This window comes from Coffea eugenioides, chromosome 3, assembly GCF_003713205.1.
Source record: "Coffea eugenioides isolate CCC68of chromosome 3, Ceug_1.0, whole genome shotgun sequence".
NCBI lineage: Eukaryota > Viridiplantae > Streptophyta > Magnoliopsida > Gentianales > Rubiaceae > Coffea > Coffea eugenioides.
The window spans coordinates 36812654-36832232 of record NC_040037.1 but is presented as its reverse complement, the minus strand read 5'-3'; the positions used below and the strand labels follow the sequence as shown (position 1 = coordinate 36832232).

Sequence of the window (19579 nt, the reverse complement as noted above, 5' to 3'; positions counted from 1 at the left end):
GCCAAGTTTAGTAAGTGCGAGTTTTGGTTGGAGAAAATTTCTTTCTTAGGGCATGTAATTTCCTAGGAGTGCATCTCTGTTGACCCGGCAAAAGTAGAGGCCATGACTGATTGGAAGAGGCCAGAAAACCCCACGAAAATTCATAGTTTTCTAGGGTTGGCTGGGTACTATAGGCGCTTTATCAAGGATTTTTCCAAGCTTGCCGGTCCTTTAACCGACCTGACAAAGAAAAATGGTCGTTTCATGTGGGATGCTAGATGTGAAGCAAGTTTTCGAGAGCTAAAGAAAAGATTAACCATGGCACCGATTCTATCTTTGCCTAACAGAATAGACGGTTTTACCGTTTATATCGATGCTTCGCTGGAAGGTCTGGGGTGTGTGCTAATGCAAAACCAGAATGTGATATCTTTTGTCTCTAGAAAATTGAAACCCCACAAGCAGAACTACCCAACCCACGACCTGGAGTTAGCCACAGTTGTTTTCGCTTTGAAAAAGTGGAGACACTATCTATACGGAGTAACTTTCGAAGTTTACTTGGACCATAAGAGCCTTAGATACCTTTTCTCGCAAAAAGAATTGAATATGAGGCAGCGACGGTGGATGGAATTTCTGGAGGACTACGACTGCACCATTAACTACCATCCGGGAAAAGCTAACATAATGGCCGATGCCTTAAGTCGAAAGGCTCAGGTAGCAGGGTTAATGATCAAGGAGTGGGATCTGTTACAATCGGTTTGTGAGTGGAAACCCTGTCTTGGAAGTCATAAGGTGATTTTTGGTAATGTTAAAGTAACGTCCACTTTATTGGAGTGGATTAAAGAAGCCCAGAAGGAAGATTCTATGGTATGGAAGTGGGAAAAGGGGAATTGTCAGATTTTAACTTCAATCCCGAGGGAGTTTTGAAATACCGAAACCGAGTGGTGGTGCCTAAAGATGAAGTGTTAAAGAATGAGATCTTAGAGGAAGCTTATCGGTCCAAGTATACGATCCATCCGGGTAGTAGCAAGATGTACCAGGACCTATAAGGAGTCTATTGGTGGGACAACATGAAGAAAGAAATTGCTCAATACGTGCAAAAATGTCTTATCTGCCAACAAGTTAAGGCGGAACATAAAAAATCATCCGGATTGTTACAACCTCTTGAGATACCCGAATGGAAGTGGGAAAACATTACAATGGACTTAGTTTCAGGTTTGCCACGAATACAACGAGGACATGATGCCGTTTGGGTGATCGTCGATTGGTTAACCAAATCGGCCCATTTCTTGCCGGTAAACATGAAGTATTATATGGACAAATTGACTCAGGTGTATATGGACGAGATCGTAAGACTACATGGAGTTCCTGTGAGCATTGTTTCGGATAGAGATCCCCACTTTGTGTCTAGGTTTTGGCAGAAATTTCAAGAGACCTTGGGTACTAAACTCAACCTTAGTGCCACTTATCATCCCCAGACGGATGGACAATCAGAGCGAATAATTCAAACTCTTGAGGATATGTTAAGGACTTGTATTCTGGATTTTGGGGATAACTGGGGTCAACGTATGACCTTAGTAGAGTTTGCTTATAATAACAGTTACCACTCGTCGATCCAAATGGCTCCATACGAAGCATTTTACGGAAGAAAGTGCCGGTCACCAATCTATTGGGAGGAAGTCGGCGAAAGGAAGGTTCTAGATCCAACAACTATTCCATGGATGGAGGATACACGAGATGGATTAACATTGGAGAGACAAAAGACTCCAAACAGCTCAAAGCCAACAAAAGAGCTACGCGGACAATCGAAGAAAAGATCTGGAGTTCGAAGTTGGGGACCGTGTTTTTCTTAAGGTCACACCGTTACGAAGCGTCACGGCGGGTAGAGGAAAGAAACTTCAACCGAGGTTCGTTGGACCTTTTAAAATTCTCCAGAGAATTGGGAAAGCAGCGTATCGACTTGAACTACCATCAAGTCTATCCAGGATTCACGACGTCTTCCACGTCTCGATACTTAAGAAGTATTATCCCGACCCATCTCACATCTTACAACTGGAGGAAATTGAGATAGATGAGTCACTAACGTACGAAGAGAAACATGTACAGTTGCTTGACCGAAAGGTTAAGGAGCTGAGAAACAAACAAATTCCTTTGGTGAAGATCTTGTGGAAAAATCATGGGATAGAAGAGGTTACCTGGGATGTGGAAGAAGAAAAACAAAAGAAATACCCTGAACTGTTTGTGAATCAAGGTGAGAAATTTCGAGGATGAAATTTTTTTAAGGGGGAGAGAGTGTAGGAACCCGAAAATTTTCTTATTTTCTAGGCTTTATTTTATTTAATTGCACGCCTATCCTCTAATTTCTTTATTAGGAAAATTTTGTAGATAATTTTTATGTGTAAATATAGATTTTAAATTATTTTTCTAGTATAAATTAGTTCATGAGAAATTAGGAGTGTATACCGGACGTGGGACTTGCTAGTGCGATAAGTGTGATAAATTCGGCCAATTAGGTTAAGTTTTGTATACAGGAATTAATTTACTAGGTGTTAAGAGGTAATTAGAGATTACCTAGATGGATTAACATTGGAGAGACAAAAGGATAGTTTTGAACCAAAAAGGTGACAAGTGTCACCTTGTGATGCCATCTTGGACTTTGACCACTATTCACCAACTTTACTAAAACCCAAAAATCCTCTTCATCTTCAATTTGGCCGAGCTTCTTGAGAGAGGAAAAGAATAAGAGCCTTCAACTTGTGTCTTCAATTCTTGCTTCAATTTTATGATCTAACCGATAAAACTCCAAATTTCTTCATAAAAATTATTTGCAAGGTAGGATTAAGGTAGTTGGTGAAGTGGTTTGGAAAGAGGAGGTGCTAAGTTGCTTCTTTTCTTGAGTTTACAAGGTGAGTGGCCAAGAAATTCTTCCTTTGTTCTTGATAATGTCAAATTAGTGGCTTTAGTGGCTTGAAAGTGGAGGTATGGTTTTGCTTTGGAGTTTTGATGGATTTTGCTTTATTAGTGATTTTTTTTTCTGTTTTATATGATAATCATTTTTTAGTCATGGATTGATGGCTTGTTATAGTGTAAAATGGAGCTTGGATGTGTTGGATATGATTGTTTGCGGAAAATTTCTGGTTTGTGTGGAAATTTCAGATTTAGGGTTTTGAATTTGGGGCTTTTCTAGGGTTATTGTGGAACTCTTGAATTGGCTTTGCTTAAAGGGTATTGTAACCCTAATAAGGTGTATTGAATAGCATAGGACTTGTACTTGTAGTTGTGGTTGTGTTGGTTAAATATGCATGATTATAGGATGGAAATCTGAAATTTTAAGAGGAAATGCTGTCCAAAGGTTTGGTCCATATGCTTTCTTGGAATAGGGTTGCTTTGAGGGTTAATAAGGGACCTTAGGGTTGTCTAAACTTTTAGCACCAAGTGTTCCTTATATTACTTTCAAGTTCTCTGGGCTTTACATTAGGGATGTGTGGTTTGGGTTTATGACTCGTATTCGAGTCTCATTGTGTTTTCTTGAATGTTTTAGGGTGTGCCGGTGATTCAAGGCGCTTGTTGGGTGGAAAGTTGTGAAATCTCTCTCTTTGTTTGATTGGTGAGTGTACCACTCACATGATTGTTACTTCATGGCTTTGTTATACTTGAAATCTATGATTTGAATGCTTGTGTATACTGCTAAGATTGGTTGAGGCGAGGGTGTACTTTATCACTCTCGCACTCTATGGCTTATGTGACTGTTTACTGTATCAATTGAATGTCTCTTCAATATATTTGAACTGGTGTCGTTTGGACGTGTATCCAACGACTTTTACTGTTGACTCTGAGCTCAACCCCATCAGCGGTCGATTGACTCGAGCCAGCAAGGGCATGGTCGAGGAGATTGACAAGCCATGGGGACTATTTTTATGGAATCATTGGGTATGAGACTCTTGATTCCGGTATACTCGAGTATTATCTTTTTGAACTGGTTGGAGTTCGGGCCCGGTAGTGGTATGTGAGGAGGAAGAAAATTGGAGAAAATGGAGTCTACGGTATTGGTTACTTCTTAGGCGTTGACGGAGGGTCAACGGGGCGAGATCAAGTACGGCAAGCGAGGAAAAGGGCTCTTGAGAGCCGTCCGTATCCTTTTAAAAATCTTTATTAAAATGTGATGTTAGTTGACTCACTTATTGAATGTATTGGGATTGAGTAGCTTTGTGCTTATATGAACTTCGTTACATGGGTAGTGGTACCTCATTGGGCGAAAGCTCACTCTATTGCCTTTGTTTTCCTTACAGGGAGATGAATAACTTTTGGGAGATCTTGATTTTGAAGCCGAGTTGAGCTAGATTAATATTCTTTTGTATAGCTCCTCGATGGTTGGAAAACCTTAAGTGTATTTTGATTCAACATTTCCTTTTGAGTTGTAAATTTGCAACTATACGTGTATAAACGTGTTTGGCAATGTTCATGTGTTATTTTGGGTTTGTAAAGGTTCATTTTCAAGGTTTATATGATTTTTTGGTAATCGGTTGGGTTTCGGACAGGATCAGATTTTGAACGAGAAAAGAAAATTTTTGGCGGGAAAGGCACAGGGAAATCTAGCCAAAAATTCGGCTAGAACTTGGCCAGATTACTGGTCGGATTGTCTTGGAATTTTTGAATCCGGGCAGTTGGTCACTGCCTCCAATCCGGCCGAATTGTGACGTGGCCGGCACTATTCATGTACGGCTTCGATTTTCCGTTTTCCGTTTCGCGAATTTTGAATCGTTTGAGCGCGCTAATATCTTCCGGAACATTTTTGATTGTATATAACTGTCTTAGTAATCCTAGCGAGACCTGGGCAGGCAGTCCGCTAACCCCTTTGGTACGCCTTAGGGGAAGGTGGGGCTATCACACTCAAGCTTCTTACAAGAGAGGTAAATGATCTTTAAATCTTAGTTTTATGGTGATATATCATGTGCTTTAAGATTTCTTGATAAACTACAAGTTGTTTGGAAGAGATTTGTGGTTAATCTTCTTGAACTAAACAAGTGGTAGTAGGGTCACTTGGTATGCCTACCATGTGTTTAATGAAATGCTTGAACTTTGTTTATGGTTTTCTTGAGGTATAAACATGTTTTAGACCCTTTTGAGTTAGAGTTAACACTTGGCATGTTGTTTAAGTGAAAACAATGAAAGGATGAAGGTTGGTGACATAACTGAACTTGTGGACTGTTTTCTTTCTTTCTTGGCTGATCGGTTTTGGAAGGAGAGGTTTCTTCTTGATTTTGTGGTTCATTTGCCCCTTAAGCATGCCTAAGAAACTTGGCTAGACATTGGTTAAGCTTGTGTGTGAGTGGAAGTGGAAATAAAGTAAGAAAAGCAGTTGTTATGAGCTAATAGTGGACTGATTTGGCTCCTTTGGTTGGCTAGACTGTTTTGATCCTCTTAATTATGTTGTGCACTGCATTTTGAGCTCCAATGGTACTAGTTAACTTGCTCCCCTGTTTATGAACCCTAGAAGATTGAATCGGGTGAGTTTGAACCAAAACAAATGAAGATAGCTCCAAGAACTAGTATAGTTTTGCTAGAGTTTAGGGCTGATCTAGAACTGGAAAATCAGCCGACTTGTCCGAGCTACTGGTAGTGATAGGAGATGAACTAGGGTGTACATTTTGTACTGTTGGAAAGCCCTTTGAGTCTAGTTTCCAACGCCACTAACGGTACCTGATTCTGACCTTTCCACAGTGAGATATAGCCGTTTTCCCCAGACTGCGCGGGCGCGACTATTTTACCCGCGAAGAACACTTTAAGCTTGAATGAAACTTTTCTTTTGCCCAACTTACTTGCACTTGTCAAACTTGTTTTCTCAAGAACTTTTACTGCATTTTGGGCTTAACTTGAATGGTGAATTGAGTAGACTTAACCACTCACTTGGTCACCAAATGAGCTCACATTTCGCTTGGAATTGAACCTAGTTTGTTAACGGTTTCACTCGTTGCCCTAGGATTGGGAAAAGGTGGTGAACGTAACCAAAGAACTTGATGTTTGAACACTACATTGCTTGACAGGTGAGTGTTCCATTACCTGTTAACTGTCTATGTGAAATATCTGTGTACTTTGTGAGGACTTGCAAATTCCTTACATATTTCTTTAAAAATTTCCTTTTATTTGAAAATTATTTGGAAATTATTATTCTATACCATATTGCTACTTAATCACCCTAGAAAAAGTGCCAATGATCATAGGAAATTAGGGTTTTCCTTTCCGATTTCAATTCGAAGTGAAATAGGGTTTTTCGTGTATCCGTTGTGTAATTATCCAGTACGGAGCGAGGATCAAATTTGGTGCTAAAGAGTGACTTTTGGGTGAGAAATAATATGTGATTAGAAGAAATGATAAAAAGTTAGTGAATAGGAAGTAAAAACCCTAGTACGTGTGATTTAAGGAAAAACGGTGCGAACTGACGTGAACCGTGTACTACCGATTGAACACACCGCTTGACCACCACTTTCTTACCATACAAGCTCATTAATATTTGAGCAAAATATCTCCTTATTTCCAGCTAGCTTTGACCGAAATTTAGGGCTAAAAATGCAAGGGAAAAGAAACAAAAAAATGAGTGGTGGTGGTGAAGCCACTTGTTGGCCACCTAAGGGCCATTGACCAAGATACTTATCTTACCTTCTTATCACTTGGAGCCATCTTTCTTCTTCATTTTTTCTGTTGCTTGGCTGAGAGAGAGAGAGGAAAAAACACCAAGGGAAAATTGCTCCATTTCTTCTTGAATCTAGCCACCAAGTGAGAAAGAAAGAAAACTAAACCGATTAAAGCTATCCTTGAGTGTTTATTTAGTGAGGTGTTGGTGGAATTTTGAAGGGGAAGCTAGGGTTGCTCTTGGTAAGCACTTAAGCAAGGTAAGGATGATGATTTCCCCATTTCTTACTCTTGATCTTGTTTAAATTAGCTTAGCATCTCAAATTTGTGGTGAATGATGGTTGTTATCATGTTTTGGGTGTTTTTCCTTTTAGTTACATGAATTAGGGTTTGATGGATTGCTGCCTATACTTGATGTATGGTTAATATATGTTGTATCCAAGATTATATAGGGGGTTTTGGTAGCAAGTGAAGCAAGAAAAGAAGAAAGTTATCATTGAAACCAAAAATTCCAGATTTCTGGAAAAATTTCACCCTGTTCTGTCCGGTTCCAGTTCGTATGGTTAGAGGCCGAATTAGGCTTAGAATAAAACATGAAAGTTGTATATAATGATATTTAATAGGTGCCTAAAAAATTTCAGCTCAATCGGAGTAACGTAACCTGTGAAAAGACAAAATACCCTCGCTGCCCTAAGATGTTTCCAGTGATCCGTTTTAGACAGTCATCTAGTTGACCGTGTCTATTCACTATGATCCGTACTTATTTAGCCATTTTACAAAACATAAAAGTTTTATTACTCTATCTTATCTTTCCAACGCCTCCAAGAACACCTCAAACGGACTTTGGTAGCCTGAGATATGACCATTTAAATGTAGTATGGTTACTTAGCCGATTAGTTGGAACCTGGTTCTGTGAACTGGGAATTTGATTAGGTTACACTGGAAATTTGACCAAGTGATCTTCATGAAAGTTGTAGGAATTCATCTTAGCTTCGAAATGGTATAATTTTCACACCAATCCGATAAGCATAGCCTCAGATGTGTTCTTTCCGTAAAAACCCGTCAAATCTGTCTTTTGTAAACTTCATTTCCGCATTTGTTATTAGTTGATTTATGTCCTTGTATTGTCTTGAGCCTATGGAATGGCTATTGAAATACATTTGTGTTGTGTATAAACTTGGGCTTGAATGAGAAAAAAATAATGAAGCCAAAATGGCTGAAAAATTAGGTAAATACAAAAGGCGTGCTGCCCAAATTTTCGCTCGAGGGCTAAGTTTCTATTTGAACTTGTATACTTTTGTTTGACCAATACCATGACCGGCTTTCCATTTTAAAACATGATACCTCTTTAGTTTAACACTTCAAATGCTACTTACTCCTTCCCAAAATATAGAGGTATGATTTAGGGTTTTCTCGGCCACAAGTGAACCACTTTTAAGTGAGGTTTTAAGTGTGAACGTAAGGCAGTATTGTCCTCCTTTTCACATGATTTTATCATGACGTTTAGTCTATACTAGCTGCTTGGGTATGAGGTGATTTTGAACTATCTAAACGATTCCGAAAACAATATTTTTAGCCTATCTCGTTGGAGTCCGAGTTGTCTTTGGTCCAAGTGTTTTCCGCCGGACATTTTATAACCCGCGTGAGTTAGTTTTGTGTTTGGTTTATGAAACCCTAGTTATTTTCGTCCTCCGATCCAAATATCCCCTTTTCACTATAAAGGCGTCTTTATACGTTTTACTTATCAATTGCCGGTTTTTCTTTGATTTCACTTACTTGTTTGTGCTAGATAGACTGTAATATTCTTTCTCATTTACTCTTAGGTTTTCTCGGTGACTGAGGTAATATCCGGAAGGATATTTGCACGTTGTTTTACGTAAATAGGTGAGTGTTCCTTGTTTGTTATATTTTCTTGACTTATTGGCTTGTTATTATTGATTGATAATGTGTTAAGTGCTTTCAATGATTATTAAAACGAGTTTTCTAGGCGAGTGTGTACTTTATCGCACTCGACCTAAATAAATATGAAATTTTCAATGATTAATGATTAAATGCTAGTTGCGCATGAATGTAAGCCGTTTGGCTGAACTGGGCCCTGCTCTTCGTTACCAATCGACTCGAGCCAGAAGCGGACTCGGTCGGGCGATATGGTGATCCTGGGTGTAAACGTTTGGTATACTCGAGTATTACCTTGAAGTCTGGTGGAGCCCGGCCAATGTCTGGGAAGGGGTGAATGAAATGAACGAACGAACGAGGGTTTTACTTACAAAAATGCATTTTCAAGTGAATGGAGGAATAAGGGGAATGTCAGGAGAACGAACGAACGAACAAACAAACAAATGGCTCCTTGTGAGCCTGTATCCTTTTAATGTATGTGTTATTATCGTTTTCCATTGTAAATGTTACTTAAATTATTGAAATTCTATATTTAATGTTTTGGATAGATTGCTGCTTATGTGTTCGGAACCTCACTGAGCTTTTAGCTCATCCCTTTAGTTTTGTTTTCCTTAACAGGGGAAGGCGAGCAGGGACGAGAGCTCTGTATAGACTAGCTTGGTCTAGTTCTTTGGTTTTGTAATGGTTCTCGCCCTAGTGCTTGGCACGGGCTGGTTGTATGGTGAATTGAGAACCTTTGTATATTCGACGGTTGTACTTCCTTCTGAGATAACAATGTATATAATTTTGTTTTAAGTTTTGGATCCTTGTTTTGCTCTTTTTTGTGCTTTTATTTCTGATTTGCTTGAGTGAACGACTGAGTCCCGGCGAGAGTTGGGCAGGCGGTCCGCCGAACCCTTTGGTTCGCCTTAGGGATAGGTGGGGCTGTCACAGGTGGTATCAAAGCCTGCTTCGCGTGGTCTCTGCGCGAAGTGAGCCTGGACTGAGTGGTGAATAGGTATGAAGGATTAAGTACTCGTTCGAGCATAAGCTATGAATTACGAATGTTATAGGCCCTAAATCTTTTCGTAGTATCTAAGGATCATAGATAGGTACGTCGGGTAGGAATTTCGATTGTAGATAGTTTACTCTTGGGACTGGCCAGCTCAAGAGGTGAATTATCTTATTTCGGATTCTTGTGCCTGAGTACTCCAGAGTTGAGACGGTACTAGGTACTTGAGATTTGCATTTTGGGAATATGAACAGGCTTTGTCTGGTTAGAATAAGTATAAGAGGTTAATGGACATCGAGTCGGATAGAAAGTGACGTTAGAGACCGGACGGGGTTATTCTAACTGGGTGTGGGACGATATATCCCTTTTCTTTTGATTCGCCCGTATATTGTCGCTACATGCCGTCAGTTGTGTATTTGTGTATATGAATATCTACCTGACTTGAGACGTATTTGTATATTTGATTATTTGTTTCCTTGATATGTTTATGTGGTGTGTTATGTGTGTATATGTTTATTTGGGTATTTGACGCCCTAAATTTTAGTTACTTTAGTCACCTTATTTCGTTTATTCATTAAATTATTTAAAAAAAATAGAGAAAAGAGAGGGGAAAATATATATGGAGGGAAGACGTAGTCAAGGACGAGGTCGTGGCCGTGGGACTAAGCGAGCCCAGGAGCCAAGAGAAGAAAGGGAAATCAGAGTTGAACAAGAGCAAGGACCAAGGGTCGAAGCCGGAGACCAAATGGCGACGGCGATGCAACAGATGACGAATATTTTGGCGCGACTGGTGGATCAACAAGGCCAAATGGCCGTGAATCAACCACAGAACCCTGAAGTCGGAGAAGACAAGGCTTTTGAAAGGTTCCAGAAGTTTGCTCCTCCAAAATTCCTTGGAGGGCCCGATCCGGACGTAGCTGAACAATGGGTAAAAACCATGGTTAACATCTTCACAGCTCTAAACTACACTGAGCAAAGGCAAGTGAACTTTGCAGTGTTCCAATTTGAGGGACCGGCCCGAGCATGGTGGAACATGATTAGAGTAAAATGGGAAAGAGAACAGACCGTATGGACATGGGCGAATTTCATAAGGGAATTTAACGAGAAGTACCTCCCTCCTTTAGTTCAAGAGAGGAGAGAGGAGGAGTTTATTGGGTTACGCCAGGGAACGCTAAGTGTGGCCGAATATGAAACGAAATATACAAGACTATCCAAGTTTGCTTCTGAATTAGTGGCCACAGAACGGCGAAGAGTAAGACAGTTTATACAGGGATTAAATTTGGAAATCCAAGAAGCATTAGCGGCGGTACAAGTGAACACGTTTACGGAGGCCCTTGAGAAAGCTCAAAGAATCGAGACTGCAAAGGCACAGATAAAAGCCTCTCAGACCCGGAAAAGGGGTACATCGGGCAGTGTAGTGGAGGAATTAAGTGAAACAATAACACCTCCTAAAGTGCAGAAAGTGAACCCGTTACTCCGCCCACCATGGACATTAGGGGCGGTTGATGAAAGGTCTACTAAAGAAAGCCAAATCGGACCTGGGAAAAGTTTTCAAGAAAGCCAAAAGATGCTTCTCACGTGGTCTGTGGATACTGTGGAAAGGCAAATCATGCCGAAAGCAATTGTTGGAGAAAAGGACGGAAATGTTTAATCTGCGGAAGTGGCGATCATCAAGTTAGCAACTGTCCGAGGAGACAGTCATGTGAAAGCAATACTCCGCAACTGGATGGAGCTAAATCACAAGTGAATGAAAGAGGGAAACGAACTAGTGTACCGGCAAAGGTTTATGCTTTAGACAACCGACAAGTTCCGGACTCGTCTGAGGCAACTGAAGGTAAAATTTCGAGGACGAAATTCTCTTAAGGGGGAGAGAGTGTGAGGACTTGCAAATTCCTTACATATTTCTTGAAAATTTCCTTTTATTTGAAAATTATTTGGAAATTATTATTCTATACCATATTGCTACTTAATCACCCTAGAAAAAGTGCCAATGATCATAGGAAATTAGGGTTTTCCTTTCCGATTTCAATTCGAAGTGAAATAGGGTTTTTCGTGTATCCGTCGTGTAATTATCCGGTACGGATCGAGGATCAAATTTGGTGCTTAAGAGTAACTTTTGGGTGAGAAATAATATGTGATTAGAAGAAATGAAAAAAAGTTAGTGAATAGGAAGTAAAAACCCTAGTACGTGTGATTTAAGGAAAAACGGTGCGAACCGACGTGAACCATGCACTATTGATTGAATTGTGACAGCCCCACCTTGGTGCTAAACACCTACCAAATGTACCATGTATGTTCCTTAGACTTTTCTTGCACAAATGAACCATGTTTGGAGGTTTTCCTTAGCCGAATGTTTGGAAACGGAGAGAAATGGAGCTAAAGGCAGTTTTGCCTTAGTAATTTCAAAACTTTGGTTGATTGGTTAACCACCTTCCCGAAGGTATTTTTCCACGAAATTTGATAGAGAGATACCCTTCATATAGGAGTACTATACTGCAAAATTTGGCACCAATCCAAGTCCGTTTCGACACTTAACTAAAGGTCCAAAGTCGGAAACCCAAATCTGGAAATTGTTCAACAGTCTTGAATTTTCCCCAACTTTGAGCTACCATATCTTGGTGCTCGAAACTCCGATTCTCGATCTGCTTGTTCTGTCCTAAACCTTACTTGTACCTCTAATTGAGTTATAAATTTCAAGGGCTGGTTTGCAACGAGTGAATTCTGCCGAATTTCCAAAGTTAGCGAAAAACCAACCCCAGCTCAATCCTGAACATTCTGGAACAGTGATTTCAAGCTCATTTTTGAGTACTTTTCACTTAGATTCGTGGAAAAGTGTCTTCTAAAAACTTTTAGTACTTTCCAAGAGGTTTTCAACGGTATAAATTTTTCCAATTTTAGACTTGTATCGAGTGAGATACGATTTTTCAAAGATCCATATCAAAACTGAAATTTTCCAACTTTCAAGGAAATAGAGTTTTCCAAGAACTCTTTATTCTTTCGACATTATGCAAACGTTTTAACCTCAATTTCCAAAATAAAAAAAAACCCAAATGCTCCTGTACTTTATGAAACGCCACTCGAATCTCGATTTACAAGTAATTAAGGTTCCTTTTCACGAAATTCCCTAGATTATAATAGTGCACGAATTATTTCTCGATAATTGGGTTGTGTGAATAATAATTCACTATTATTTGCTCAGGCGCACACGAGGACCTTCAAGAGGATCCCACGGTGGATGCTTGAACTTTCCTTGACCCTACTTGCACTTAATACTTGGTGAGTGTCAAGTGCATGAGTTTGTTGCTAAATGGTTAATTGGTTCTTATCCGTTATGTGAATTTGAAAATTTGAGACGAGTGTGTATTTTATCGCACTCGCTCTCTTTCGAATGAAATTATATTTGAATTTTGCTATGTGAATTCATATTCGACTTGTACATAGTAATGTGGATGTGATCCGTATTTGTGATTCCTATTTGGAATCGTCGATTTGAGCGTTGCTCATCGACTTATATCCGTATTCGTATTTGCATTCCTATTCGTATTCGGGGGACCCCCACACTCATTGGCTAACTTTGCGAATCGAGCCAGCATGGGCTTGATCGACAAGCTTAGCAAATCATGAGATATTCGTAGAGCATGATCTATTGGCGAGATCTTGCTCGGCATTACTCGTGCAGTATTGCCATGATATACTCGAGTATTGTCAAAAAAAAAATTTGATGAGCGGGCCCGGTAAGGGGGTGTAACGGTGACGGGATTCGAAGAAAAGTGGTGTATCTACGGATTCGATACTTATGTGGTTGACGGAGTGTCAACGTGAGATGTGATCAAGACTTTGACTCGACTACGTGGAATTTAGCTCCTGAGAGCTACAGTATCCTTGAATTGTTTCTGTTTATTTTTCCTATTCGAAATGTGAATTATTCGAACTTTATAGCTTTACTTACTATGTAATTTGCGGCTACTTGGATTATGTGTTTGCATGTGTGTTTCTTGGCCTCACTGAGTATTGGCTCATCCCATTAGTTTGTTTTCCTTAACAGGAATGGAGGAAGTGAACTTCGGAGGAACCCCTCTTGATGTATTTTGGTATTAGGGTTTCAAATGTTTTGGCTGGACTTGTGATTGTTGTATAGTTTGGGGAACTGATGTATCTTTTGGGAACTTGATATAAGGATTGGCTAACTGATGTATTTTGAACTCGTGGTGTGAGCCTTGGATGGTTGATTATGGAAGCGACTTTTCTTTATTTGGCTCGTATTAATTGTTATGTATCGATAAGCTTGAAACGATTTGTCCTGAGTCCTGCCGAGAGTTGGGCAAGCATCCCGCGGATACCCTTAGGTTCGCCCTTGGGAGAAGTGGGGGCGTCACAGGTAATTTTGTGATTTACACAGATGATTCAAAGGATGGTTTAGAATGTATATTAATAAAACATGATAAGGTGATTGTATATGCCTCTAGGAAGTTAAAATATTACGAGAGGAAGTAGCCAACTCCTGATTGGGAGTAAATAACTACAATATTTGCCTTAAAGAAGTAAAGATATTGCCTATATGAGGTAGACATGAGGCCGATTAAGTTGCTCTATGACTCGGAAGTTAAAATGCCTATTGAACAAAAAATTAAGGTTTGATTGCTAGTCGAATGAATGGAAATTGTCAAGTATAAGTTGGAAAAACGTAAGTTGGTGATCGATCTGATAGGCTTAACCATGAAGGGAATGATATTTTCTTAGGTGTGAATTTCGAGGACGAAATTTTGTTAAGGAGGGGAGGATGTGAGGACTTGAAAAATTTCTTATTTTTATCGAATATTAATGGTTTAATTAAGTATTTATCCACCTGTTTTCCTCAAATAATTTATTACGACCATTTTAAATCCATTCGTATGGAATAATGTCTTCATTATCCTTTTAAAACGTCCCGTTAACAACTTCAATTTTCGGAAGATTGTTTAGGTGAGAAATAATGAACACGAGTGTTTCAAGGTGATATTATATTCGAGAGTATAATTATCCTGGGGAAATTAAGAACGGACAATAGCAGATTAAGAAAAGTTAATCGAGAATTAAAGGTGAATAAGATCTAAGTGAGCATATACTACTCACGCGTGGATAGTTTTCCAAAAGACGCATGGATACAAATTTATTGGAGATTTGAGGAGTTAATACTTGACTCATGTGAGGACTCGTAAAACTCCTATTAAAACCCTATTTTGAACTTATTTAATTATTTACTTGTTCATTTATTTTGAGTATTATTTTCTAGACCTATTGAACCTAATTACGTGGAAATATAGCTTCATTATATTTTTAAAGTGACTTGTTTCAAAAATTAATTTCTGGGAGCACGTTTAGTGAGAACAATGAATAGTGCTTGGAAATTTTACCCGATTGAGAGTACAATAGGCTTGGAATATTAAAGACTTATACAATGGACCTAAATTAGGTATTTTAACGATTAAATACTCAAGTGATAGTTATTAGTATTATCGTTATAAGGATTTCTTGAAAGTTTCGCGTTATTGCGCTTAAATTGGTGGTACGCGTTTTCACACGCGCGATTTTAATTGAGGGACTTTAGACCCTTATTTTGGGACGAATAAGAGTGAATAATATTTACATGAATATAAGTGCATTAGAGGTTTAGTGCACTAGTGAAACAAATGCGAGAGAAATCGAGCACGAAACGCGCGCGAGTGTGCGCGGTAGAAGAGTTGACTTTTGCACCATTTCTAGCCACACAAATGAAGCTTCCTTAGGAAGCCAAATTTGAACCAAACTTACCCTCTCTCATGCTCATTTCAGCCGGCACCCAAGCAGCAAAAACAACCAAGGCTTCTCAAATTTTTCCATCTCCAAATTCTTGCACAATCCTCAACTAAATCCTACCAAATTTTCACAGCACTTAGCTCTACACTAGAGGATCATCTTGAGCTATAAAAAGGGGAAGCTTTCACGGTTTTTCTTGGCCAAAGGGGAGACCGAAATTTCTGGTTTTTGCACACCAAAGAGGTAAGTGATGATCAACTCATAGAGTCTTGTCATTTGGAGGTTATCTTACCTAGTTAAGTTCATTTATGCCTTTGGTTAGCTTGTTTATGGTGTAAAATGAAATGGGTGGGCACTATGAACTCCCACCTTTGTCTTGAGGGCTGATCTCATGCTTGATGATGGATTTAATCTTGGTTTAGTGCTCAAAATGATAGATTAATGGTGTATAATTAGAAGAAACTTCAAGGAGTGCATGGAGTAAAAAGTTTCGATTCTGCCCCTGCTTTGGACGTACCCTTTTCTGCAGAATTTTGAGGGTTTAATGACTGGTATATGATGTTTATATGTTGTATAGATGGTGTATAAAATTTCATTGAAAAATATTGAGGTTTGGTTGGTCAAATGGATTAATTTCGTGAAGCTAGTAAACCTGGAAACAGTTCCCGTAATGCTCAGACCAGCTTTCTTGTTTCGTCCACAACTCTGTGCTCCAACGTCGAAATCGAGTGCCGTTAGTGGCATTTGAAACTAGACATTTCCACCTTTCCAAAGGTATAAAATTCATGTTCTGATTCCATGTATGTGAACCGAACCAACCATTTAAATTCGGCTGTTCTGTTTCTCTGTTTTCCTGGAACGAAATGCTGAGGCTGCAACTTGTGGCTCGAATTCGAGCTAGTTGTGTGCCGAATTGCAAAATGATTTCTTCTGTGAAATTATATCTCTATGAATGTATTTTCCAACGCCATAAACCATGCTCAATTCCGAGTTAATTTGAGTGATTTGTGATCAAAATATGGAACCTGCCCTTCTCTTGAAAACCCTTACTTTTGGACAGAATTGATGCAACTTTTGGTGTAGACTTGCTAATTGAATTTCTTGGTGTTAATCACCCACAAATGTTGTTTTGGGATTCCCTTAGACCTTTTCTATGTAAATGGACCATGGTTGAGGTACCCTCTAGGTTAAACGTTTTGAAAACGGCAAAACGGAACTTACAAGGCAAATTGCCTTGGAAACTTTGAAACTTTGGTGATTTAGTTCACCAACTTTCCGTGCATATTTATTCATGAAATTTGGTAGACGAGTAACCCTCATATGGTAGTATGTCCATACCAAATTTGGTGCTATTCCAAAGCCGTTTCGATGTTCAATCAAACTTCCAAAGTTCGTGATTTAAGCTGAAAAACCCTTGTTTATCAAGGAAATTTTGGTAACTTTGGGTCACCATATCTCGGTGCTCGAAACTCCGTTTCTTGTTGTGGTTGTTTTGTTCTAAACTTAGATTACAACACTATTATATTTACAAATTTCAAAGGCTAGTTTCACTCAAGTGAATTTTGCCGAATTTTCAAAGTTGGCCAAAAACCAACTTAAATCTGCCTTATGAACCAAAACAGCAACTTTGAGCTCATTTTTGAATGTTTTCCATTTGGAATCTTAGAAAAGTGTATTCTAAGAACTTTTAGTACTTTCAAAGAGGTTTCCAACGGCACCCAGTTTTCCAATTTCTGACATGTAGAATGGGAGATACGATTTTTCAAAGTATCGTATCAAACCTGAATTTTTTTCCCAAATTCCAAGGGAAGGGAGTTTTCAATTACTCCTTATTCCTTCAATATTTCTTGAACGTTTTATACTTGATTTTCCAAAATGAAAACTCGATTACCGTGTACTTTGAGAAACTCCATTTAAACCTCGATTTACGAGTAATTGAGGTTCGTTTCCATGAAATTTCCTTAGATTGTACTAGTGTACAATATTCCTTGATAATTGGGATATATGAGTGATACTTCACTATTATGTGCTCAGGCGCACACGAGGACCCTCAAGAGGATCCCACGGTGAACGCTTAAATTTCGGTTGAGACTACTTCTACTTGGTGAGTGTCAAGTGCATGGCTACTTGAACTCTATGGACTTGATTCATGCTTGGCTTACCTGATTTTGAAAAATGGAGTTGAGTGTGTACCTTATCGCACTCGTTCTCATTTGAAACAAATGACTCATGCTTAACATGTTTTGCCTGGTTTACATGACCTGAAATACATGCTTAAACCTGTCAAATGCTTGAATACATGACATGGTATGCTATGGCTGCATACGTCGTTGGAGTGAATCTCCTCGACACTTACATGATACAAGGGGGACGCCCAAACTCATAGGCCGACCTTGGAACTCGAGCCGGCATGGGCTTGGTCGGGAACCTTGGTGAGCCATGAGAATCACATGATAAGCTTGATCTATTTGAGAGATCTTGCTTGGCATACTCGTGGAGTATAGCCTTATAAATGTCGTGCGGGCCCGAAGCGGTGTAGGGTGGACGGATGAGAAGTAAGTGGTGATCTACGGTTTGGAAATATCAACCCGGTTGACGGAGAGTCATCGCGGGAAGATATACGAATGAACTGGCAAAGCAAGTGGAACTTAGCTCCTGAGAGCTACTATATCCTTGAATTGTTTCTGCTTACTTTCACTGGCTTTATTAATTACTTGTAATTATCTCTTGGACTGTTATTTGGGACTGTTATCTGGACTACGTGCTTGCATGTGTGTTCTTGGCCTCACGAGCGTTTTGCTCACCCTATAGATTTGTTTTCCTTAACAGGATTGGACTTGGAGAAATGTTAGAGAAACCCCTCTTGGCGTACTCTTGTTTTAGGGTTTCCGTTGCACTTTGGGGCTAGACTTGTGATTGATGTATATTTTGAATATTGATGTATTTCGAGGTCCCGATGTAATGATTGGGCAGATGTTGAATATTGATAAGCTTGAATGCTTACGCACTGATTGTATTTATGATATTTAATCGTAACGTCTAGTATTGTATTAAGTTTGGACGGAAATTGCTTGAGTCCTGGCGAGAGTTGGGCAGGCGTCCCGCGGATACCCTTTGGTTCGCCTTAGGGAGAAGTGGGAGAAGTCTGTCAGACAACTGCAAGACCACCCTAGTCCATGGCCAAAGCAAGAACTAGGAACGATGCTCTACTGCACTGTGGCCCGACCAACCAGGCTGCAAGAGCTGTTAATCACACTCTGGTCAAGCAGTCATATTTCATCCACCAGACTTGGTTTCCTGTCTCCTTAGAACTCAAGGACACAGAGGTACGAGCAACAAAATGAAATGTTGAACACTTTTGCTCATGTTTCTTACGTCCAAATGCTTTCCTTTCACTCCAAAACCATAATTGAATCATTACCCTAGCATGTACTTGGATTTTTCCATGGTTCACCTAAGTTTTGGATGGTTGGACCATAACATCTTTATCTTAGTTGCTCTTAGGATTTGTCGGTGAATACGAGAATAACCCGGAGACGAACATTTAACGTTACTCTACTTTGAACTGGTGAGTGTACGACTTGCATGACTTGTTGCTTAAGTGAACTACTATGTGACTGAAATTTATGAATGTATGACTGTGATTCTGGTTTACTCTGGGGTGGACGGGTGTATACTTTATCACACTCGGTCCCACTTGATTGTTTGACTGTTTTGCTGTTTGCTTGAAATATGTTATTTGCGCTTGAATTTACTATCGTTTGGAACATACTATCCAACGACCACACTGTGAACTTGGTCCCAAACCCCATTAGTTAGTTAATCGAATAGAACCAACAAGGGCTTGGTCGAGATAGATTGACAGGCCATGGGGAAACTGTTACTGAACCACTAAATACTGTTTATTCTAAAATTTTGGTATACTTGAGTATTACCTTCACTGTTTGGTGTTCGGACCCGGTAAGGGGAATGAATGGTGGACGAAAATTGGTATAAAGTAGTGATCTGTGGACAATGTTTCTGCTGCTCTAAACGTTGACAAAGTGTCAACGAGCTTGGATCAAGCTACTGTGATTGGGAAAGCTCCAGAGAGCTAACTGTATTCTTTTACCTGAATCACTCTGTGTTAGTTGTGGTGTTTGTTTGTCTCTTTAATTGATATTCATGTTTGATAACTGAATGACTGCTCTATTTGATTTTGTTTTCTCGTTTATTTCTGACTATATGACCTATGGTACCTCATTGAGCGAAACCTCATTCCGTTATCGTTGTTTTCCTCTCACGGGTGAAAACTTGGGCTGGTGATTTTGG

General features: G+C 39.5%; 1 pseudogene; it reads right to left on the bottom strand.

Moving 5' to 3' along the window:
• Window positions 1-18410: 18410 nt before the first annotated feature.
• LOC113767240 lies at window positions 18411-18620 on the bottom strand (annotated as a pseudogene).
• Window positions 18621-19579: the final 959 nt, after the last annotated feature.